Raw genomic sequence first — 22,508 nt, forward strand, 5'->3', positions numbered from 1 at the left:
GACAGCGCCAGGCTCATCCGATCACAACTGTAGTTGGCAGACGGGCTCTTTTCGACTCGGTCATCAGATTCCATTTGTGTGCAGTAAGCTGCACTACTGAGCCCATCGTGCGAGAATTCTGTTTCTCAGACTCGAGAGGGCGGGGCCTGATGTCTTCGGACCTCCCTTTCCTGACTTCTGGGCGTGACACTTTTTTGCCCTCTACAACTCAATTAAAGCACAGACATTTTCCTCTACAAAAAAGTATTTGGACGCAGGGCGCAGTGGACTGAAGATTTTTGCTACGACAGTTGGAGAGAAAATCGCTATTTTGTGAGTAAAATAAAATAAACTGCAAAACACACTTGGTACCTTTTACATGTATGTATTATGTTTACGATTAATAAGTTACATACAGAAAGGGATATTCAAGTAAAGCTTGTTTAAATATATGCTGTCACATTTCAGTGTGTTTAAAAAATGTTTTGTTTTTTTTTTGCAAACGCTAATCACATTAATATACAAATGGGGTTTTATTAATTTAATACGGTTCCGGTGTGTGACAGGTCTTACATTTGCGATGTCCAACTTTGTATGTTTTCTTCTTCTTCGAAGTAAAGGTAAGTTCCCTGCATGACAGCGATGGTTCTGAATGACACCTTTAACCAGGCTGAAAGAACTAGGAAACAGTCCTCAGTGTCTGCCGGCTTCGCTGTTATGACTGAAAGTGCGCGAGCTGTCAAGTTTCATTGTTTGCCGAGGTACAGAGCATCCAGTTCGCATTCTAATGCTCGGCTCCAATTAAAAGTCATTTTCCGGCTTTTATTTCGGAGCCATCTACCGGCCACCAATTACCGCATTTTGCAATGTTTGTTTTTGCAAAGCCAGCCACGTGCAGCTAGTCTTGTGTTGGACCTTATAGGACTGTGAGACTCACCTGTGCGTGTAACAGGTGGAACAGGTATGGATTCTTGTTAACTAAATCTCACGTAGAAAGTGCGCATAGTGATTTGGGTCCCGCTTTGTGTTGCAAGATGTCGAACCGTTATCTTTTTCGGCCACATCATACATGTTTGCCGAAGTGAAATTTAGAGACCTGTTGGTCTGAGTTGTCCACATATATTTTCCTTTTGTCACCTGTTTATTTTAATTTACTTTGAGGACTTAAATGAATGAACGAATGCCTTTTATTGTCACTATACACATGTACAATGAGATTATAAGCAGTTCCTCCAGTGCAGATATACATGTAGAACACAACAAATAAATAAACAAATGGTGCAAAAAAAACTTGCTAAACAACAGATTTGATATGCGCCAGAACGTACCGAAGTAAAAACGCAAATTGCCAGTACAGTCTGACACATAGAACAAAAATATACACCTGAGCATCAACCAAGTATGCTTTTGGATCCTCACTCTTACATCACTTTAAAAATAAATAAAAGTAAAAATTCTGTAGTTGTTATGACAGTTCGTGGATTCGTGCTTAATGGGAAGTGAAATAGAAGTAGAAAGGAACAACATAATTTCCCCACTCTTTAGTGTTTTTAACTGGATAATGTGGAGCAGTAAATACGTATATACAGTGGCGTAGAGCAAAATTCGTGCCTCTCTAGGAAAGAAAAAGCATTTACAATGGAATTGCGATTTAACGTTCACATTTTTTTCATACCTTTAACATTTTTTCTATACAGTTGTTGAAGATAAAACAGTCATTATCTGAAGAAGGGTTAGTATTTTAAGACAACGTTCACACTTAGCTAAGAGTGACTGTACTCTGATTTTTGCCTGTTTTCACTGTACCGTGTTAAGTTTTCCCGGGCCAGTGGCTCGCCCGCATTACTAGGTTACTGACACACAGACTACCAGACACAGGGATGCACAGCATGTGCCCCTAACGGCACAGGACACTCATCGGCCATTAGTACACTTTTTTACACATCACTTTGTTTTCTCCTATATTCAAAAAGCATTACTTCATAATACGTAATTTATGTAATTAAACCCGACGTAAAACAGAATTAAAGAAAAACAGCGAATTTACAGCATGGAGTGTACTGTACTGCTACGTTTGTACAGGCTAAAGACCTGCACTCGTAGATATTTGTGCAAACTGACACTGAAGTTTTCAATTTTTTTTTACCTTTAATATGATATAAAAATATAATTACATTACGTGAGACCAAACAACAAAGAGATAAATTGTGAGGGATGCATAGGAAGGTAATATAGAAAAAATATCTTTTACAAATACTAATAGTTTTTCAAGCTTTACAGTTATTTAAAGTTTAAATGGTTTTAGCATACAATTTAACTTGCTTTCAAATATATAAGAAACAAGATTTCTAGTTTATATAGTTAGATTTATGAATATAAAATTAGGATTATAAAATAGGATTATTTCTGTTTACAACTTATAACTTATAAAAACCCCAATAGGATACCCTGAAAAGAGGGAAATATTGAGTAACCTTTATGACAAACCTAGAAAAATCTTTCCACAATCCATGGATGTCCAAAACAAATGTAAAGCAGTTTCTGAAGCTCTTATAAAATGAGAAATTAGAGTCAATATCGTTTTTGAATTTGATAATATAGTGTTTTGAAGGATAAGAGTCATTTAAAGCTAGTTTCCCTAGCCTTTTTTTACGTGGTATTTTCTACACTTTCTTCAGTGAAAATTCACCCAGTGAGACAATACAAAGGGCATCTAATTTTTTATTACGAGATGAACGACTTGATAGAAAACATTTCTCCCATTTTGAAGTTTCACTTGGGTTAAATAAATTTAGATTAAAAGATTGGCAAGTAGTATTATGTTTTAGAAGCATAAAGTTTGAGGAATAGTGTTTCTAACAAATGATAACTCTTTTTTTTTAGTAACTGAATAATTTAAATGTATCAGTATATAAAATGTAAGTATATGAGTATATAAAGTTCTGTGTAACTTATAAAGGCACCTTTCGAATTGAATAACTTTGTTACTAACAAAATATTTTGTTAACATAACTTTTTATTCTTCTGATCAGTTCCGAGTCAGTTACCTCTTCTTCAGTTATTACCTTATCAAGGATTATCTTATCTTCTTTTGATATTGTTTGGTAATTCTGAATGGGCTTCAAAAATAATTAATCCTTCTAAATAATTAGGTTTATACAACTTGCTATAAAAATATAAAACATATTTTTTAGGATCCCTTGTAATTTTTCAATTAGTTTCCAAAGCATCATTAGTTTTTTTTTTTTTTCCAGTCTAAAGAATGTAGAGAAAAGCCAAGCAAAATGACACCTTTTATTGGCTAACTAAAAAGATTACAATATGCAAGCTTTCGAGGCAACTCCTTGTTCAGGCAAAATGTAATCAAGATTTTTGTAATCAAGATGGTTTACATCTCGCCTGAAGAAGTAGCCTGAGTTGCCTCGAAAGCTTGCATATTGTAATCTTTTTAGTTAGCCAATAAAAGGTGTCATTTTGCTTGGCTTTTCTCTACATTCATAATGGCTACCACGGTACAACACCCTAGTACTACAATCTAAAGAAGAAAAAGTTGAATACATTCACCCATCTCTCCATCCACTTTTTCCTATTCTTGTTTGGTTGATCACGTGTAGGCAATGCAGAGTGTGGCATGTTTGTTCTGTGTTGGAGTTAATTAAATTATAACTTTTAGGGGCCACGCATGACATTGTTGCAAGAAGTCTTTAGAAATGGTTTTTTTTCCAAATATACAGTACTTGAGTAAAGGTGAGCGTTTGAGAAAAGGGAATTGGCTTCAGATTTTTCAGTGGGGGTGGAAATTGCAGGACAGTGAGTAAATAGCAAACGTCCCACAAGGACTAATAAGAACAAGTACAATATAGACAAATTTCCTTAGTGTGAAGGAATTAGGGTGTAAAAACAGTAGACTACAACCATATAATAAAATGCTCCTCTGTGTGTGTGTGTGTGTGTCCGTCCAGTCCCTCTGAGCAACCAGATCGGTCACTTCTGCTTTGGTGTCATCGATCATGCAGTTTCCCTTTGGTTGCTTATTCAAAGATGATAAAGAGAGGAGAAGAAGCACTGAGGAAGAGAGGTTGAGACACATGAGTATACTGAGGAAGAACGTCTGAACACAGGAAGTATTTGCAAAAATATAAATAATGTTTTCACAGCAAGTAATGAAGGCCTGTCTATTATTAGTGGTAGTCAAAAACTGGACAGGAGGAAAGCAAAGTGCTTCAAAATGTCAGAGTCTGAAAAGCAGGCTTAACAGAAATGTGATGAGAGAGGAAGGGTCAGGGAGGAGAGATTTAGACACACAAAGATACTAAAAAATGCACAGGAGGAGCTCTGAGTGATAACAAATATCAGATACTAGCCTGCTACGCCGCATAATCAGGCCGCTTTTTAAATGATTTTTAAGCACAGAGGAAAAAATAAACATTTGAAAAATCCGTAATTTAATAAACCACCAAGAAAAGTAACATTGCAACAATGCACGCTAGGAACCAACATACAATTGTCCGTGACTGAAAACCGGAGGAGCGCCGTCACGCTTTCTCCTTCCAAAGCGAAGGACGGGGTTGAACGGCGCTCGTTCAGTGCGCACTGCCCACTTATGTGTCCGCCCCCAACTCCCTACCTGAGTCGCTTTCGTCTGTGTACAGTCCACACGCACCTGTGAGTCACGTTGACTGTTAATTTTCCAAACACCGCCTCAGTCGGTTTCCACGTTGATTTTTCATTGTTCTTTTTGCGGTTCCGGCTGCTTTTTTTATATATAATCCACCAAGTCACCCGACCATGGGGGGCTTTACAAAGGGCAGGGACGTAATCAGTGCGAGCGTATGACCCACACGTACTGGGAATTTCTCGTTCGTGGGGAACAATTGAAAGCCACGGTCTCCATCACGAATGGGGTTCAACGGCTTACCCACGCCGGGTAGACACACGTTGATCCATTCAGTGTAGCGCGCGTGCAGTACCGGACATACAAGTGCATCACAGACCTGTTAATGCTCAATCTCACATGGTTGAAAGCCACTTGTCCCTCTAAGAATTTGGACGCCGACCGCTATTGGGTCGTGTAACTATTTGGCAGGTGGGAGTCTCGTTCGTTTTCGGAAATAACCAGCCAAATCGCTCCACCAACTAAGAACTGCCATGCACCACCACCCACAGAATCGAGAAAGAGCTATCAATCTGTCAATCCTGTCCGTGTCCGGGCCGGGTGAGGTTTCCTGTGTTGAGTCAAATGAAGCGAAAGGCTCCACACCTGGTGGTGCCCTTCCGTCAATTCCTTTAAGTTTCAGCTTTGTAACCATACTCCCCCCTGAACCCAAAAACTTTTCGCCTGTTGCGGGGCCTGCATTGGTGAAGCAGGTGAGACGGTAATGAAACAGAGGCACAGAGCTTATTAGTTTTTAAAGACTGCTTCCTTCATTGGGTTTTAACCAACGCACGCAACGAACCAACACACAATCATCCGTGCGGCGCTCAGGGTGGAACGGGAGGAGAGGAGAAGGACATCCACTCCGCTCCCTCAATCATGCTAGTCTGCTGTTTTCTCGTTCAGTATGCACTGCTTGCTTATGTGTCCACCTCCATCTCGTCACTCGAGTTGTTGTTGTCTTTGTACAGTCCAGATGCACCTGTGACTCACGTAGACTTTTCATTGTTCTGTGCGGTTTTGGCTGCCTTTCTATATATAATCCACCAAGACACCCGACCACGGTGGGAGGGAGGTGTGTACAAAGTGCAGGAGTATCTAAGAAGACGCATGTTTGTAGCGGATGCGAATTGCTGTATGTAGCGTGTAAAACAGTTTGCTATAGTGCATGCGGTCGTGCGTCGTAACCGAAAACTCGTTTTTTAAAGACTGCTCACTTCATTGTGTTTTAACCTCAGTTGTAAAGGAACGTTTTAAGGATACCCCTCGTAAACAGTTTTACACGTTGCATATGGCGATTCACATCCGCGAGAAACATGCCTCTATTAACAGTCAAGTGGGTCGGAGCTGCATGTGACCTCTACGACAGACGAATATAAATGACGCCGGTTTTTCTGTGTCGTCGCATCTGAGTTGGTGGGCGTGGCTCTGTGAGTTGTCGTCGTATCCAATGGTCTTGGAGTTGGTGGGCGTGGCTCCTTCCTGCGTGCGCCATAGGTGTCTCACTTGTCGGCGGCTTAGTGAATCCACGCCCCTTCCGGCGTGCTTTCCATGGTTGTCTTGCCTTAGTGAATTATATATATAGATAGATGTTTAAATTGATTCTGATGTCTGTTTTTAATAGCTAACATAGCTAGTTTTTAAAGAAAAAGGCTTTCTCACTGCTATAGTAGTGAGGGCATTAGTGTTCACTCGTAAGAAGAAACATGTTTTTTTTTTTTTTTTGTAAATACAGTGTTTGAAAGTTAGGAAGCAAAAACAGGGCACTTAGGACAATCGTCTCCTAGGTAGGCAAGTTTAACTGACTGTGTGTGACAATGCTGAGGTTCAGCGAGGTCTGTGCTTGAAGTCTGTGGTATACTATATCTTATATACTTTCTCTGAAAAGAATGCTGCTTGTATACATTACTTAGGAAAGACAGGAAGACCAAAAAGGAAGTGAAATTGGCATTTATGTAAAAAAGAATTTTAATGCAAGTCTGCTTCAAGTAAATGGTGAGCCACTGCTTAGTGAAGATGTTCATGTTCGATTAGAAAGCATTAGGATAGTGGCCCGATATTGAGACTGTGTTATAGACATCCCCTGAATGCAAACGGTAATTTCAATACACATGTTTTTAAAATTAAAATGGCAAGTTTAAAGGGGGATATTATAGTCCTGGTGGATTTTAATTACCAGTGACCTTGAAAAAGCGAAGTACAACAGAAGGAGGTTTCAGTCATAATCAGTGACTCGTTTTTAACACTCTATGTCAAAACACCAACAAGAGGGGCAGTCTGTCTAGATTTAGTATTTTGTAATAACCGTAATAAATCGAGGTGTAAAGGTGATTGAAATACTGCAGTCAAGTGATCATAATATCAGACAATTCACAGTGTTTTGGCAGAGAGGATGGCCTGTGTTAATAATAATAATAATAATAATACATTTTATTTATATTGCGCCTTTCCCATGCTTAAGGCACTTACAGAATATAAGAAAGAATGGCAGGGTGTACAGTATATAACATTGTGGAAACCAAATGAATAAATAAGATTACGACAGTGAATTCAGAGAAAAGCCTAACAGACAACAGAACTGATGGTCTCGCACACACACACAGGTTACATGAGAATCTTGACAGAAAGGTACATGGAGAGAAGGGTAATAAAGTCAGGTAGAGCTAAAAGCCTTCCTGAACAGATGAGTTTTGAGTTGTTTTTTAAAAGAATTCATGGAGTCAGCTGATCCGATTAATTTCGGTAGGTCATTCTAGAGTCTGGGCGCTATACAGCTGAAGGCCCGGTCACCTATGGAGTGTAGATTAGTGTGGGGCACAACACGATGGCCAGAATCAGAGGACCTTAGTGGGCGGGCAGGCACATAGTGATGGAGAAGGTCACTGATGTAGTTTGGCGCGAGGTTATTTAAGGCTTTGTAGCTTATTAGTAGAATTTTATATTCGATTCTGTAAGACATGGGGAGCCAGTGAAGATGAAGGATGGGTGTGATGTGCTCGCTGCTGCTGGTTCAAGTAAGGACTCTTGCAGCTGAGTTTTAAATAAGCTGGAGCTGTGATATAAGGTTAGAAGGGGCACCTGCCAGCAGCGAGTTACAATAATCGATGCGGGATGTGATAAAAGCATGGACAAGTTTCTCAGCATTAGAAAAGGAGAGGAAGGAGCGAACACGGGATATGTTACGGAGGTGAAAGTAAGAAAGTTTCTTAATGTGATTTATGTGGGCGGAATAAGAGAGAGAGGAATCAAAAATGATACCAAGATTCTTTGCAGTAGAGGCAGATCTGATGAGATCACCGCCAAGATGGACTGGGAAAGAGCTCATTTGTGTTCAGTGAACATGAGACACTGTCCCTTGAGGGTGAAGCTAATGTCCTATAAGTGCATGACAATGGCCCGTGAGGAGTGGGTACTGGCCAGTGAGGAGGGGGCACTAATCCGTGAGTACATGGCACTGCCCTGTGAGAGTCATAGATTACAGTAGAGTACTCTCAATGCTCAGCCCTCCCCCAACTGTACACCCCCATGCACTACAAAATTTGAAGTTATTTTTGTTGTCAGTTCCTAGTTGGACTCTACATGGGTGTTTTGCCATATTTTGCCAAAGTCAGTAACCTGTTTAAAGAAATGTTTGATCACATATCAAGTTAAATTAAGTCCATGCTGTGCCTGGCCAGTTTGTTATAACTCGTGGAAACATATGAAACATTTTGAGAACCCAATGTTATTTTTTTACTTAATTCTATTTAAAATCTACATATTGTTATTTCTCTGCGGTGGGTTGGCACCCTGCCCTGGATTGGTTCCTGCCTTGTGCCCTGTGTTAGCTGGGATTGGCTCCAGCAGACCCCCGTGACCCTGTATTCGGATTCAGCGGGTTAGAAAATGGATGGATGGATGGATATTGTTATTTCTACCTGAGTTTGGGGCTGTCAGATTATTCTACACATCTTTATTAATGGGCTTTTGTTCATCTACAATGTGAAGAGCTGGCCAAGGAGGACAAGGAGAAAAAGCCTCTTCTGTACAGTAATCTCCAGTTATGTCACTTGGTGGTAGCATTTTGCTAATTCTGTCATCCACTGATGATTTAATCATGGATGGCATCTTAGAGGTTCTACCTTCACTCTGCACAGTACTCACAGTACCAGTTTACAGGCTGGCCATGATATCCAGCAACTTCAGGAGGATCCCACAAAGTCTCAGCATGCCGCACAGGGCAGTTCACTCAACTGAGTCGAACGCTTTTCAAAAACTGACCAAGGCTGCAAAGAAACTGTAGCAATATTTGTGTTTGCGCTCAATGAGAACCCTCAGTGCCAGGATGTGGACGATGGTAGACTTCTTAAGTGTAACACCAGACTGCACCAGTCACTGGTAGGAGAGCAAATGATCACAAATCCTATTGAGGATGACCCTAGAAAGGACTTTATCCTCCTGTAGTTGCCACAATCCAGGTGATCCCCCTTCCCTTTCCATATATGGATGAGCTGTTTTGTTGTGTGGTGGGTGCAGCAATGTGCTATACCAGTGCACGCTCCCCAACCTAACCTGACCTGTTATCTCAGGTATAGTCAGCTTGTTCTGCCAGTTGCTTACCTTGCGTTGTGCTTAATTATTTTCCTCTTCTTATGCAGCTCTTCATTATCTACTTTTGCAAATTTTAAGTATTGCCACACCCACCTGTTAACCTGACTTTACAATCAGTGACAGGTGAAGTGAATAACATTGATTATTTTGTTACAATGGCACATGTCAAGTGGTTTTATATATTAGGGAGCAAGTGAACAGTCAGTTCTTGACGGTGATGTGTCTGAGAAAGACAAATGGAGAAGCAGAAGAATATGAGTGACTGACTAAATTGTGATTTCTAGATGATTGGGTTAGTGTATCTTCAAAATTGCAGGTCTTGTGGGGAGTTCCCAGTATGCAGTGGTTACTTTCTAATTGGTCCAAGAAAGGATAACTGGTAAACCAGGGACAGGGTCATGGGTGCCCAGGGCTCACTGATGCTCATGGAGAGCAAAGGCTAACCCGTTCCTGTACATCCCATAGAATTGCCACTGTAGTACAAATTGCTGATAAACTTAATGCTAACCATGAAAGAAAGATGTCAGAAAAAAACAGTGCATCATAGCTTGCTGTGTATGGATCTGCGTAGTCTCAAGCAGGTCAGAGTGCCCATGCTGACCCCTGTTCATTGTAAGAAGCACCTGCAATGAGCACATGAGCATCAGAACTGGACTGTGGAGCAATGAAAGGAGGTAGCCTGATCTAAGGAATCATTTTTTCTCTTACATCATGTGGATGGCTGAGTGTGTGTGCATCGTTTACCTGGCAGGAGGGTGAACTATGGAAAGGAGGCAAACCGGTGGAGATAGTGTAATGATCTGGGCAATGTTCTGCTGGGAAACTCTGGTTTAGACATTCATGTGGATGTTACTTTGACACTTACCAGCTACCTAAAAATTGTTGTATACACCTTCATGGCAGCGGTATTCCCTGATGTTATTCCCTGATGGTAGATAATGCACCCCGCCACACTGTAAGAAATGTTCAAAAATGTTTTGAGGAAAATGATAAAGAGGTCAAAGTGTTGATTTGACCCAGATCTCAATCCAAACAAGCATCTGTGGGATGTGCTGGGAAAACAAGTCCAGTGACTCACCTTGCAACTTACAAGACTTTAAAAATCTGCTGCTGATGTCTTGGTGCTAAATACCACAAGACACCTTCAGAAATCTTGAGAAGTCCATGCATCACCAGGTCAGAGCTGTTTTGCAAACATGAGGTGGACCTACGCAATATTAGGCATGTGGTTTTAATGTTGTGGCTGATTGGTGTATATATGCATACTAGCTGTGTAAGCCTGGGCTCCTAGAAACTATTGAAATCGTCAGAAAAAAATGAAATGCAGAGCTGGTGGCTTCGTTTTGCAGACGTTCTCACCCCCCCTGTCTATCAACGGCTAAGTGAGTTTCTCTCTCTCGTCAGAGGTTATAGTTTTGCCGATGTCCTTGCCTCCTTGTGTATTAGTTTGTCTTTCATCGATGGTTTCACTTTAGCAATGGAGTTGTTTTCTTTCAGCTTTATGCTGTAGCCTTGTACTTCTTTCTTCTTCCAACTTGTTACCTTTGGACTGCCTTGCCGGATCTTTGAGCTTCATGCTGTAGCCTTGCACTTCCGGACCACCTCACACTTCCTGGCTGGACAGACATACAAACACACTTCCATGGATAGATGTTTATACAGTATATAAGATATATAAATATAAACATGTTGAACTTTTAGTTACAGGGTCCCAAAGCTGTACAGTGGTCTGCCTTCTACTATAAGAGGTGCCCCTTCAATCTCAGCTTTTAAATCTAGGCTAATGACTCACTAATTCAGTTCAGCATACCCTGAGTAGAGCTGCTGATTAGCTGTGCATACTGCATATCTGTTGCTAATCATTAGTACTAAAATATAAGCATTATCTTATTTATCAATTCTTACTAACACTTGCCTATTCTACTTCTCATCTTGGTATTCTCATGTGGCACCTGGTCTACTGCCAAGTTGTCTGCCTGCCTATGGAAAAGCCATCTCTGATACAGGAGTACTGGAATCACTAGGTATAAGGGTCATTTCATCCAATTGATGGGCCTACTACTGACTCAGCTATAGAATGACCATTAGAGGGACAGTAGCTAGTTGGCCAAGGTTTCTAGGACTTTATGTCTGGCTTTCCTGGCTGGTCTTTTTTACAATCTGGCAGTGGTTCTGCAATTAGCAGATTTTTTTGGTGTATTTGAACAAATCTGTTTCCTCATATGTGATTGTTCTGTATTTAGTGAATAGTATAATCCATTCTTACATTTTGCCTTGTAGTTTGTACTATTGTATTGTATTCCTGAGGTGGCAATGATAGATTGGCCATCTAGCCTGTGTGTTTTGTGTATTGTATTTACCTAATTTTTTGACATCCAGTGCACAATAGCCTGGAAGAGAATGTCTCCTTGAATTGCATTTCCCAAGATTTGTTCCATTTTTTGTCCCTTTAAGGGTAGTTTTTGGTAGTTTGTACTTGTCTACTAAGAAAGTCAAGGCTGCTTTGTCAAAAACAGAGCCTGTTAAATCCCATTGAGGCATTTCTTGTGTGATTTTGGGCTATACAATAAATACTGTAAATTGTTGCTGGTGGTGTAAATGTGTTACCTTTTCAAATCCATAATTATTCTTAATGCATTTGTTTAGTTTGCAGTTTAGGATCCCATAAATTGCCTCCTTCTGAGTGACGTGTCGGGCCCAATGAGAATGCCACTCCTCAGGACAGCTATCATCGCTGATGGTCCTGTGTATCTGTAAAATAAGTGTATTTAAGAGAATGCTGAAAAAGATTCTCGGTATCATGGACAACCCCTCTCACCCCATGCATGCCACCTTGATGGGTCATCGGAGCACGCATAGCAAAAGACTCATTGCCTCCAAGTGTAGAACCGAACGCCACAGGAAATCTTTTCTACCTGTGGCAATAAGACTGTATAATTCTTCCTCATTCTGTAGGTGATCCTTCCCATCATCACATACACCACTTGCACTAATAATCTGTAATTTATTATATATGTTATAGTTTTTTGTTATATTTGTTTGTTGCTTTGCATAAAAGGAGTTATATAGTTATAATACAAACTATTAGTTATAGTTATAGTTATTTGATATTTTGTTGAGAGTTATGTTGTTACTCTGTTTATTTAGTTATTCTGTTTGCACTAGTACTACTGATCTTCTTAACTCTTTATTACCTTATCTTTATTCCTCTTGTTGGCACTGAGCATGTATATGACAAAAGAATTTCCCTCGGGATAAATAAAGTTCTTATCTATCTATCTATCTATCTATCTATCTATCTATCTATCTATCTATCTATCTATCTATCTATCTATCTATCTATCTATCTATCTATCTATCTATCTATCTATCTATCTATCTATCTATCTATCTATCTATCTATCTATTTAGGTATGTTTAGATATTATTTTTGTGAGCGGTGCAGTAAGAGCTGCAGGAATTGGAGCTGGTGTGCCTATTAGTGTTCGCAGTGATAGAATAGCGTCCTGTACAACATTGGCTGAAAAATTATAATTTTGTTCTGTAATCTTCAAATGTTTAAATTCAAGAAAAAATGTATAGTGGGGGCTAGAAAAAGTGTGGACAATTAATAATGTTTGTATTTTACATCAATGAATTCATTTGTTTGAGAACACAGCTTATTTTGTTGTGTGCATTTTAGTTCCACTCTGTTGTTCCATAATGTCATTGTCTTCATAGTGTTAATGTGAAAATAATAATAACAACAATATTAGTAATAGCAGAACAAGTTCTATGGCAGCATAAGCTGTGGAACAAAACTGTAAGTAACTCATTTTTTGCATGCATTATTTTAACAAACTGGATAGAATACATATAATCATTTATATATCCATATATTACTATCCAAAATAGAAACTGATGAAAAACATCTCAATAAATAGATCCTAATTGTTTAAATTAATTTAATATCATACATTCTGCTGTATAGAACAAATATCTGACCTTTCAGTTTTCTATTCATTTTCTTAAAATGTTTCTTCCATTATAAGAATGCAGCTGACTGGACCTCACCCAGCAGCATCACAGTGTGGTAACCAGCTCAAGACAGAACGTTAGTCTGTCAGGGTGCTTACACTTGCTTTTCATATCTGCTTGGAGATTACAAAAAACTGACATGTACTGTACATGGCAGGGGTCCTAAATCTTTATCCTTGTGGCCCACAGTGACTATTTCAAGTAGCAAATACTCATTTTCTGTGAGCATTATTCGTATGTTTTGTGGACTAGATAAAATTTGTAGTTCTTGATCCGCATCTTTTCTCTGTCATTTATTTCTAAACCTGTTATTAACACAGATACTTCATGATAATGATTCTTTGCATTTATATAGCGCTTTTCTCACTACTCAAAGTGCTCAGCAATTGCAGGTTAAGGGCCTTGCTCAAGGGCCCAACAGAGCAGAGTCCCTTTTGGCATTCATGATACATATACACAGGTTTTAATGGGTTCATTTTAGTTAGAGAGTTGGTGGTCCGTTTGTCATTTGCACATCATTATTAATTGGTGGCTGATTATTAAAACAGGAAAATATTTAAACCTAAATGCAGCCATTTTAAAAAAAAACAAGCAATTAAGTGTTCTGAATCATAACAAATGAGTGAACTAGTATTAAGCCCAAAAACGTATATTACTTTAGCAGCAAATTAATGGGTTCCAATTAAGAAAGTGGTTGAATCGAAACCCAGAAGCTACTGCATCCTTCCTGAGGATTCATTTAAAAATTGCGTGGATTCGAGAATTAAAGTATGCATACACCTAACAAACAGGAAAATACATATACCAAAAAACACCTGGCATACGCACATTTTTTTCACAATTTATCCTTTATAATTTACAATCACCTAGTAATTATGTGTACGTGAACACACGTTGAACGTCCTCCTAAAACATTCATATATGGAGCATACTGTTCAACCTTGTACTGTACATATGTAATGATGCTGCAGAACTTCATTGTCTGGTGAAGCAGCCTCCCACCTGACACATCGAGACACTGCCACCCCTGTTCAAGAGTATCTGGTTGTACTCTGAAAATGAGAGCATAAGATCATGCATGGCATTATGGTGCCTCTCCTCCATGTTCTGTGGGTCTGGTAAAGGTGTAAGGTGCCTGTGTCTGAGCAGATAGCCACTATCACCTAGCACAACTATGACATGATTGCAGTTACAGTAAACAGTACAGGCCATATGAAACACTAATAATTCAGCCAGTTAACTTACCAACAAGTCATTCACCATGTGCAGAACTATCACGTCTGTTAAAGCTATTTTGCCTCAAAATAAATGAATCTCGGGTTGATCCAGGGAACTGAGACATGGCGTGTGTCACCAATATGTTAGTATCACAGATGTCTTGTGCATAAATGGAGTTTCACTGCTCTAAATAACAAAATAGCTCCATTCTCATTAGATGCTCTTATTGCAATATAAGTGCAGTGAATTGCTCAGATTATGCTAGTAGAACCGAACACTGCTGAAAATTGCTTTTAATGTTGGCAAAAAATGTTATGTTACATGTATTGGCACCATATGAAAATTGGATGTAGTGCTTCGTCGGTTGTTTAATGACTTCCAGCACAGTAAGCATGATGGAGGGAAGCTGGCCTGAGGTATTCCTGACCCATCGGCCAAAATAAACTGACAACAAAATAAAAAATTCTCCCGTGCAAATTACACAGCATTGGCCCTCTTAAAAGAGAACTAAAATACAGTCTATATATCATATTCATCACTTTTGAGGTGTAATATGTTTGTCACATCAATGCATATTATAAGAACAGCGCAGTGATATGAATTATTATCCGTGGGAGTTATCATTTGCCTGCATTGACCTACTTTATTAAGGGTGTTGTCATGTCCCACTTTCTCCACAATGTTTTGTACACACTGGTGAGAGTTGCCGTAATATACGCATGTTGACCTGTCAAGACTTTTTTTTTAAATCCCAAAGTTTGTGTGGGAAGTTGCGCCTTTTTCTGTACACAGACATATAAATGAGACCCCTGGACTGTAATTGAGGACTCCTGCTTTAGGGTGTCTGATGTAATATGTGAATGTTGACTCCACAGAGACTGCGACTCAGCTTCTAGTAATGTATTCCAACAATTTTCTTTTCCCAGTTAGCAACATCAGAAAGAAGAAACTAACCAAAGGCAAAATGTTTGCTTGTTGAACCGTAAACTCTTTTCCCCTCCTTATTTCATGTTTCAAAATATACCATTCACTCCTTACCAGATGGCACAGGTAAATGCCTAGGGAAAGGCATTGGAAGCTCCCATATAGGCTTATTCAACATGGCCTTCATGATTTAGAAAAGGGGCTTGCTCTGCTCATGGTTCCCTCTGGATTATCTTGCAGCTCTTCTTGTGATCGCATTTCTATATTCAGTCATTACTTTTTTCTGCTCTGTAGAGTCTTTATTCCTAAAATTCTTTAATTTCTGGTTCCCAGATTATGTATGCAAACACATGTACACTGTAGCTGACTGGGATTTGAACCTGTGACCTTGTGGATTTACCTCTTGCTCATCAGCCATTAGAGCACTGGGCCTTATCAAACCATGGTGAGAGAGTCCGATAAGCTGATGTCTAGTGTGCTGAAGTGACTAATTCCTGTTAGTCTGTAACTGCTAGGTGGGGGAGTGTGCCCAGGATTGAGTTTGTACAACCTTATTTCTTTTTCCACATTGTGTTTTTAATTGAGTCCTTTTCTTGTTTGCTTGTTAATGAATTCATGTTTAAATGTTTTTCTTTGTGAGTAGTAAATATATTTGCTTTATTGTGGCCCCTGTGGCCTCAGTCCAGATGCACAGGAGCTCAGAAACCTGTTTTATTGAACATAAGGGGCATTAGCTCCGAATCTAAGCGTCATTTCTGCTGTATGCTTGTGACTTGAGCTGTTCAAATATACACTGTGCTCAGTGCGGCTTGAACATGTATTTGAGTGTGTGCGGGTCAATGGTTTGAAACTGGCATTTAGTTCTAGAACACCGTGATTCTGAAAGCTGTGCAGGGTCTTCACCTTTATGTGAAGTAATAAAATCTCCTTGTTTGTTTCTGAGACTTCAGCATCAGTCCAAACAGTCATCCCTCTTTATAGCTTGGCAAGAATAAACAAGCTGCTACTTAAGGCAACTCCATGAGGAGTCCACACCCCAGTGCACATTGAGGCTTTGCAGTAGAATTGGACAATAGCACCAAATTCCTTGGTGTGCACATGTTAGCTAACCTAACATGAACAATTAACACCCCCTCCATAGCCAAGAAAGCACAGCAGCATCGCCACTTCATTTGGCAGCTTAAAATGGGAAGCCTACCTCCCCTCATTCTCACCACATTCTACAAAGGCACCATCAAGAACATTCTGACCAGATGCTTCACTGTCTGGTTTGGGAACTGCAGTTTTTCGGACCATAAGAACATACAACAGATAGTACATACATCAGAAAAGGTCATTGGGAGCTCACTGACCTCCATTAAAGACATCTTTATAATGCATTGCATCCACAAAGCCTACGGAATTGTGTAGCACTACTCCCACCCCTCCTGTGGTTTCTTTGTCCCACTTCCATCTGGCAGATCTTCTGTAGCGTTCAAACCAGTTTTGCTAGATTGTACAACAGCTTCTAACCCTCAGCTGCCCAGACTCTGAACTCTGTTCTAGCCCAGCACCCTCAGATCTTGTTCTAGTAGCTTATTTTTATTACTCTTTAATTTAATATTGTTTTTTTGTATCAGTACTGCTTCTGGATTATGTGAATTTCCCCTTGGGATTAATAAAGTATCTATCTATCTATCTATCTATCTATCTATCTATCTATCTATCTATCTATCTATCTATCTATCTATCTATATGCAGTGTTTTTGTTACACTTGTCGCTGCTGATGTTTTTTTAGCATTAGTTGTGTTTTTATTTATTTGTATTTCCGATTATTACCATTGATTCGCTTACTTGTTATTTATGAGGTGAGATCCAAAAGTTCCCAGAATGCATTTATTTAAAAGCATTCACACCAAATGACAATTAATGGTGAACAGTTCCTTCAAAATAGTCACCCTCTGAGTTGAAACACCAATCCCAGCAAGATTTCAACCTTTCGAAGCACCTCTGGGAGTCGTTATTTTGTCAGTGTGTTCAAGACGTCGATTGTTACCGCTTGGATCTCCTCCACCGTCTCAAATCTGTGTCACCTTGAGCCTCATCTTCATCTTAGGAAATAAAAAAAAATGAGACGGCGCTAAATCAGGGGAGTACGGAGGGTGGGGAATGGCAGTAAACTTTGTAGAAGCCAGAAATTTGCGCACAATCAGAGATTGCATCTCAGGACGTGTTCGGCGAATTCGATTCGCAAACGCCTTAGTACGGTGGACATCCCTGTAGAATGCTCCATTCACCGTCTGTCCTTGTGTCACAGATTCCTTGTGGATGACACCCTTCACATCAAAGAAGCAAATGAGCATTGACTTGGTGTTGCTGTGAACTTGTCGAGCATAGACAAAACTGTAGTTTAAACGAAAACTGCGACTTGAAAAACAACAACGCTGACGTTATAACGCGTGATAACTGCTCTCAAGGACAACTTGAACCGCTATCTAGCGGCGATTGATATAACCAAACCCTTCTGGCTGCAGAATAAATGCATTCCGGGAAATTTTGGATCACACCTTGTATTTATAGTATAGTTTTCTATGTGTCTTGGGCACAGCCATGAGCAGTGTGTCTGTTTGCGGAGAGAGTGTCGATCTTGTCGAGAGGTTTACTTACCTTGGCAGTGACATTCACGTCTCTGGTGACTTTTCCTAAGAAGTCAGTAGACGGATCGGGAGAGCATGGGGGTCATGAGGTCGCTGGAAAGGGGGGTGTGACGCTCACGATATCTATGCAAAAGGACGAAGGTCCAAGTCTTATAGTCCTGGTGCTTCCTGTCTTGCTATATGGTTGTGAGACATGGACGCTATCCAGTGACCTGAGACAAAGACTGGACTCATTTGGTACTGTGACTCTCCGGAAAATCCTTGGGTACCGTTAATTCGACTTTGTGTCGAATGAGTGGTTGCTCATGGAGTCCCGAATGAGATACATTACCTACATTGTGAGGGAGCGTCAGCTATGGCACTACGGCCATGTGGCACTTTTCCCCGAGGGTGAGCCAGCTCGTAAGATCCTCATTGTTGGGGACCCGAGTGGCTGGACCAGGCCAAGGGGTCGCCCACGTAACACCTGGCTACGGCAGATAGAGGGTCATTTTCGGAGAGTGGGACTGGACCGTGTGTCTGCCTGGGAGGTTGCCAACCGGGATCCTGAGTTGTTTCGTTGTGTGGTGGGTGCGCAACGCACTGTACCAGTGCATGCTCCCCAACTTGACTTGACTTTCTATCTGTCTTGCATTTGTCCTGTGTTTATGTATATGTTGCATCATGGTGGGAACATTCTTTCGTGCCACAGTAAGCTGAAATGCTATGTATAAATGGTATGCCAATAAAGCCACTTCACTTGGCTTTGTTTGATCTTTAACCATCCATCATCATTTTTTCCATTATAGCATATCAGTGTCTATCCCTGCACTGCCTTAGATCTTTGTGCTTGAGCTGTGGATTATATTTGATGTTCTATTAATACAAACAAACATCTGTGTTGGTTGGTTAGCACACTTTTATTCAGCATGTCTATCGGTTGGTTAGTATGGAGAGTCTAATGTCTTTTTAAACCTGGGGGCCATGAATTTTGGATCCACCTCTGCTTTCCTCATGATGGAAACTGCATTTTACCTTGAAGAACTTGGCATCTGGAAAATTGTTAATTTTGTAATGATGAAATTAAAAGATATAATAAGTCCTTACAATGCTCATAACTTTTCCAGTGTGAAGCTGGGTGGCACTAAGGTGATCTGCTTTTTCACCTTTCATGCCGGGTACTGTTTGTTTCAAAGAAGTTGTCATAAAGTACTGTAAATGCAGTTTGGTTGCCATCTAGTGGTAAAGTCAAAAACTTGGTCCAAAGCAGGGATTTCACATTGAAGAAGGTTGCATGAGCACAATTTGTGCAGCAGCACCAAGAACATGATCAATGAAGTCATCGTGGAACTGGGTGAGGATCACAGGATCACAGGCAAACCACATGCTGAGCACATTATGGCTGAAAATCAATCTGTAGTGTGGGGCAGCAATGCTACTTAGATGTGCCTCTAAAAACAAGCTCTACTAATACGTAGTCAGTACATATTCTGCAAAATGTTAAAAATGTTTCTTGGATATACAAATAAAAATAAACAGTTTTACAAACAAGAAAGACCTATTCAAATCCAGCATGCTTCTCTTTTAATGTTCCACTGTGTTATCATTCAGTGACACAATTTTACAAAAACTCCAAAAATAAATGACCCTAATTAAAATCTGGTCATTTGGAAATAAATGAATTGAGCTTTGGAGAGTAGAATTTAAATTATTCATCATTGTGAAGGATGTGAAACAATATGATTTAAGATGTGCGCAACAGGGTCACTGCAGTGTGTGGTGGAAATTTTCAGATAAAATTAAATAAATGTGTAAAAAAATAAAAGTACTATAAAACATGACAATAAATAAAGAAAATGAGCATGAAATGTTAGAGTAAATAAACAAAGGTTTCACAAAATATGTTTTTTGCTTATTATTATTGCCACGCTTATTTTAACTTCACCTTTTTGTTGTCTGGTACAAATTTGTAATCGATATTTAACCCACTTCCTATTGTCCAAATGACTTGACATTTTGCACACTTGCTCACTTCCAATGGCAATGCATGAATCAATAATCCGTTTCACTGATTGATCAATTAATCCATGTTAATTTAGAAATGACATTTTCATATGAAGAATAGTTAAAGATTTCACCAATAAATGGCGCTAGTAACAGATAGAAATATTAAAGGAAGTGTTAAAATATTGATTACAGAATTATACTACAACAAACCCAAGACTAAAAAGTTGAAAATAATATATATATAAAAATACTTTTTAAAAACTACGCTTATATTAAGTTAAAAAGTGTACTAAAAAGTAAAAAATAAGTCTCTCATACATCACTTGTAAAATAAAAGTGTGAGCGCTTTTCATCAATCAACATTCAAAAAACACTTCTTAAAATCTTAGCAAAAGCACCCACGCTTTTATTTTAGGAGCGGTGTATAAGAGACTTACTTTTTACTTTTTAGTACCATTTTTAACTTAATATAAGCGTGCTTTTTACACTGTGTATATATATATAGTATATATATATATATATATATATATATATATATATATATATATATATATATCCATCCATCCATCCATTTTCCAACCCGCTGAATCCTAACATAGGGTCACGGGGGTCTGCTGGAGCCAATCCCAGCCAACGCAGGGCACAAGGCAGGGACCAATCCTGGGCAGGGTGCCAACCCACCGCAGGTGTATATATATATATATATATATTTATTAAATAAATTCTCTGTAATATGCCTTTAAACACAAAATGAAATATGCCTTGAATTTAATACGGTTGCTTTCACAGATCAGAGTTAAGATGGGTGGGCTCTAGCGAGTACTATTTCTTTTAATGGGAATCCTGTGGCTCATGCACAAGCTCAAAGTTGTGACTGTGCACTTCGACCACGAGTACAAGGAAAAGTTGCCTAGATCTACTAAGAGAAACAGCTACTTTAATTTTATAAACTCAGAATTCATTATTAGGAACCTAAATCGGAAGTGTCTCCTGTAAATTAGACATTTGAGGGCTGAAATTTTAAGTCCAATGTAGCAACAATTCACCAATTAAAACACAGCACTCGCTAGAGCCCGCCTTCTCATCTTTGACAAATGAAAGTGACGGTTTTTAATTCAATGCATATTTCATGTTGGCGTTTGAAGGAGTAGTACGAACAAAATTAAATAAGTAAGCAACAAAAAGATATTCTGTGATACATTAATTTATTTACGCTCCCATTTCATGGTCTTTTTCTTTATTTATTGTCATATTTCACAGTACTTGTATTTATTTATTTTATTTAGTTTTCTAGAAATATTCTTCTATAGCGGTGGTTCAAACCCCTGCTCCTTCTCATTCATTGGCTCAGGTGCCCTCTTCTCGCATTATGATCTAATTGATCACCTTGGAGCACATATGTGTGCCTCCTTTTCTTTGTAAGAAACAGAAAAATTAGCAATAAACAAAGTGCCATGTTAAAGTTTGCTAGCCTATTGTTTACCTATGGAAATTGTGGTCTGCATGGGTGGCACGGTGGCCCAGTGGTAGCGCTGCTGCCTCGCAGTTAGGAGACCCGGGTTCGCTTCCTGGGTCCTCCCTGCGTGGAGTTTGCATGTTCTCCCTCCCAAAGACATGCAGGTTAGGTGAATTGGCGATCCTAAATTGTGCTTGGTGTGTGTGTGCCCTGCGGTGGGCTGGTGCCCTGCCCAGGGTTTGTTTCTTGCCTTGCTCCCTGCGTTGGCTGGGACCCCAGTGACCCTGTAGTTAGGAAATAGCTGGTTGGATAATGGATGGATGAATGGAAGACATACATGATATTTTAACAAATATGGTAGATAGTACCCTTTTTTACACTCCACCACAACTGATACAGCTTTACAGTTTTCATTATGCATTCATCTGCCCAAAAAGTAGTGCCCTGGAAGTGCCAGCTATATTCAAAGAGCGTAATGCTAATATTAAAAATCTTTACCATATAGCTTATAGCAACTGCAGTTCAGTTCGGTTAAGTCCAAATTCAGAAATATATATGCCATGATGAGTGCAATAATCCTTTGATTCAGTTGAAAGGGAAAATTATCACTAACACAAAGAAAATGATTGCAATCTATTAAAACATGAGATCAAAAGGACATTTTTTCTGTAAAACGGGAATGCTGACATTGCCTTGAAAGCAAGATTATTATTATTTTTGCTTTTGTTGCTGAGAGATCGTAATACACATTCATTCATTCATTCATTCATTTCCCACTGCTTATCTGAAACTGGGTTGCTGGGGCAGCAGTCTTAGCAGTGATGACCGTATGTCCCTTTCCCCGGCCAAAATTACCAGCTCATACTGTTGGATTCCAAGGCATTCCCAGGCCATCTAGAAGATATAATCCTCCCTGCGAGCCTTGGGTTTTCCCTGGGGTCACCTCCCAGCTGGTCGTGCCTGTAAAACTTCCACAGGGAGATGTCCAGGAACTACCTCAATTGGCTCCTCTTGATAGCAGAGGGTCAGCAGCTCTACTCCAATTCA

General features: G+C 39.6%; 1 protein-coding gene across 1 annotated transcript in view; it reads left to right on the plus strand.

The window, feature by feature from the left end:
- Nucleotides 1–215: 215 nt before the first annotated feature.
- LOC120541443 (hyaluronan and proteoglycan link protein 3-like) overlaps nt 216–22,508 on the plus strand; it is a 46,748-nt gene continuing 24,455 nt past the window's right edge. Inside the window, exon 1 of the mRNA XM_039773069.1 lies at nt 216–312. The gene's annotated coding sequence lies outside the window, so the exon portion shown is untranslated. The remainder of the gene's footprint in view (nt 313–22,508) is intronic.

Source organism: Polypterus senegalus, chromosome 12, assembly GCF_016835505.1.
Source record: "Polypterus senegalus isolate Bchr_013 chromosome 12, ASM1683550v1, whole genome shotgun sequence".
Classification (NCBI taxonomy): domain Eukaryota; kingdom Metazoa; phylum Chordata; class Cladistia; order Polypteriformes; family Polypteridae; genus Polypterus; species Polypterus senegalus.